Here is a 4,064-nt window from a genome sequence, read left to right as displayed (position 1 = left end):
CAAGTATAGCAAAGTAAAAACCAGACAGAGTAGAGTTTAAGAACGCAAATCTGGTTTTGGAGATAAATGATCTTGTTGACTTTCCACAGTTTTGATCTCGAACTGGTTTAGAATTCTGAGTGAGGAATATTAGAGTTCCTTGGTTGTGCAGTTTGCATTCTTCTCTGCTTGTTTCTTCTGCACGGCAGGCAGACACGAGGTAGAGGTGATAGTCTGTTTCTTTCTTCAATCTTTCCAAGTGCCGACCATTTGCTTTCTTTCTCCTTGTCCCTAGCTGAGGATGAATTAGCACATTGTCTCCACATGCTTCGAGGTATCATTTTCACTTCCCTTATCTGTTCCCCAGGCAGATGTGGTAGCTTGAGGAAGCATAAGATGTTGAAAATGAGTACTCGAGAGCAAGGCTAGGTAAACAATCAAGAAGGGGTTCCAGGCAGTCGGTTCTAGATCAGAAGATTGATACCAAGTGCTGGCTGATTGCTCTCTTTCTTCTTGGCCCGCAGGTGAAAAACAACGACAAGGAGAAGGACAGGGAGAAAGCATGATATGAGATACTCTTGCTTTCAACCTTCATGATATGAAATACTTTTTCTTTTAATGGGTTGTTTGCAAAGGTATCCCAGGGAATAAGGAACACTGAGTGACTCGAGAGGCTTTGTTGGGAAGGCATTCTCGGAGATGAAGAAGGGTTATGTATGGCTGCTTTGCAATGGAGGGTGAAGGTCAACATTTATATGAACCGGTACTATTCTTTCACTCTTGTCGGCAACCGTTGGATGGTTGAATAATAATCTTCACATGCTTTCTACGTCACCAGAAATCTTCGACAGATTGCCCGTAATTTCCACAAGGCTGAGTGTTCATGTGACAGATGTTGACACGTCTGGAAAAGAAAATGCCTCTTCGATATCTGAAATCGGTGCTTCGACAAATTGCCCATGATTTTCGCAAGTTGAGTGTGCATGTGACAGATGCTGACACGTCTAGAAAAGCAAATGCCTCTCCGATTTATGAGCTTGCCTCTTCGATTTTTGAATTGGCCTCTTCGATTTCTAAGCTCGCCTCTTCGATCTCTGAAATCCTACCTAGTGATGATTTTTATAGAGGATAAGCAGTTTGTTTCTAAGCACACTTGAATTTTTTCCCGTAGAAACTCCCTTCATTGCACTTCTAAGATCTCGATTTGTTCGACCTCTTCTTTCTTCAACACCTTTGAAAATGTCTGGCCCTTCCGACTGTCGTTTTGACTTGAACCTTGGTGAAGAGGCATCTATGCCTTCTCCAGACAACATCTGGCGCCCATCCTTCATATCCCCTACTGGTCCTCTTACAGTTAGGGATTAGGTGATGAAGAATGATATGACTGCTGCGGTGGTGGCCCGGAACCTTGTCACTCCCAAAGATAACAGACTACTTTCCAAACGGTCTGATGAGTTGGTTGTTAAGGATTCTCTAGCTTTCAGTGTGCAGTGTGCGGGTTCTGTGTCTAATATAGCCCAACGTCTATTTGCTCGAACCCGTCAAGTTGAATCATTGGCGGCTGAAGTGATGAGTGTCAAACAGGAGATTAGAGGGCTCAAGCATGAGAATAAATAGTTGCATAAGCTTGCACATAACTATGCTACAAACATGAAGAGGAAGATTGACCAGATGCAGGAATCTGATGGTCAGATTTTACTTGATCATCAAAGGTTTGTGGGTTTGTTCCAATAGCATTTGCCTTCGTCTTATGGGGCTGTATCGCGTAGTGAAGCTCCAAATGATCAACCTCCGATACCTCATCCTTCTGTGGCTCTGCCGACTGCTGATGCTCCGCCGACTACTGAGACTTCTCCTAAGCAGCCTTTGTGAAGGCTCCCTCTTGTATTTTTCTGCCTCCTGTTCATTTTCAAAGAATTTTAATGTAAAATACCTTGCATATCTGTTAATGTTTCAAAAATAAACCCACACCAAAAACAATTAAACAAGCAACAAATAAAAATGACAATCATGGCAAAATAAAATTGCAGAAAATGGAAGGTTTTTAGGAACGCAAAACATAGGTTGCCTCCCAAGAAGCGCTTGCTTTAACATCTTGCAGCTGAATGAAACTTCCTTCTAAGCTTGGATAGGGCCCACGGCACTGAGTGAGATTTTTCCACAATCTGCCCCACATCACTCTCATAGTATAGTTTTAGGCGATGACCGTTCACTTTGAATTCGTCGTCATTCCTTAAGCTTTTAACTTGGACTGCACCATGAGGAAAAACATTAGTGACAACAAATGGCCCAATCCACTTAGACCGTAACTTACCAGGGAACAATCGTAGACGGGAATTGAATAGTAGCATTTTCTGTCCAATTGAGAATGTTTTTCCCCGAATCATTTTGTCATGAAACGCCTTTGTTTTCTCCTTGTAAATTCATGCATTCTTATAGGCTTCGTTCCGTATCTCCTCAAGTTTATTCAGTTGGAGCTTCCTATTCATTCCAGCAGCATCTAAGTCCAAATTGAATGTTTTCACAGCCCAGTGCGCTTTATGCTCCAGTTCCACAGGTAGGTGACACGGCTTGCAGTAGATTAGTCGAAATGGAGACATCCCTAGAGGTGTTTTGTAGGCAGTGCGATATGCCCACAGTGCATCATCTAAACGCAAGTTCTAATCCTTCCGGTTTGGCCCAACAGTCTTCTCCAAGATTTGCTTGATTTCTGTATTCGAGACTTCGGCTTGGCCACTTGTTTGAGGGTGGTATGGCGTGGAAACCCAATGCTTCACATTGTACTTTTTAAACAGCGCCTCAATGGTGCAATTGCAAAAATGGGAGCCTCCATCGTTTATGAACACCTTCGGCATGCCAAATCTGGAAAAGATGTTAGCCTTGATAAAATCTGCCACCACTCTAGAATCGTTAGCATAGGTGGCTTTGGCTTCCACCCATTTCGACACATAATCAACGGCTAGCAAAATATAAGTAAAACCATATGAGGGTGGAAAGGGTCCCATGAAATCCATACCCCATACATAAAAAATCTCCACATTAAAGATGGGGGTTTGCGGCATTTGGTCTTTGGCACCGATTGTACCTGTTCTTTGGCATCTATCACAAGTTATACAAAATGTTCTAGCATCCTTAAACAATGTAGGCCAATAGAAACCACTCTCTAAAACCTTAAGGGTTGTCCTTTGGGTGCCAAAATGACCCTCACATGCATAACTATGGCAAAATGCAAGAATTGAATTAAACTCGGAATTGTGCAAGCATCTACGAATAATCTAGTCAGGACAATACTTTCACAAATATGGATTATCCCACACATAAAATCGTGCATCATTTCTGAGTTTATCACGCTTGTATTTATCTAGAGTGCTAGGAACTTGTTTTGTGACCAAATCAGCATACCAGGGCTCACTTACCTTTAGGAATAGCAATTGCTCGTCAGGGAAGGTCTCTAGAGTGGGTAAGGAGTCCTCCTCGTGCACCAAACGGCTGAGGTGGTCAGCCACCACGTTTTCACTCCCATTTTTGTTTCTTATTTCAATGTTGAACTCTTGAAGTATAAGCATCCAACGAATCAGCCTTGGTTTGGCCTCCTTCTTAGTGAGGAGGTATTTCAACGCTGCATGGTTAGAATATACAATCACTTTAGTGCTAAGTAAGTATGAACAGAATTTATCTAAAGCAAATACAACTGCAAAAAGTTCTTTCTCAATGGTAGAATAATTCAATTGAGCATCATTTAGTGTCCGGAAAGCGTAGTGGATGACGTGGGGTTGTTTGTTCCTCCTTTGGCCTAAAACAACACCAATGGCATAATCGGATGCATCACACATTAGCTCAAATGGAATGCGCCAATCTAGTGGCATGATGATGGGGGCCGAAGTCAACATGTCCTTGAGGGTTTTGAAAGCGGTCTCACACTCCTTGTTGAACTCGAAGGCTACTTCCTTTTGGAGTAAACGGCAAAGGGGTTGGGCGATTTTTGAGAAATCCTTGATGAATCTCCTATAAAATCCTGCATGGCCAAGAAAAGAACAAACCTCCCTCACCGAAGTGGGAGAGGATAAGTGACGTACAAGATCTAT

This window comes from Malus sylvestris, chromosome 2 (assembly GCF_916048215.2).
Source record: "Malus sylvestris chromosome 2, drMalSylv7.2, whole genome shotgun sequence".
Taxonomy (NCBI): Eukaryota; Viridiplantae; Streptophyta; class Magnoliopsida; order Rosales; family Rosaceae; genus Malus; species Malus sylvestris.
The sequence above is the reverse complement of the archived record's forward strand: the minus strand, read 5'-3'. Positions refer to the sequence as shown.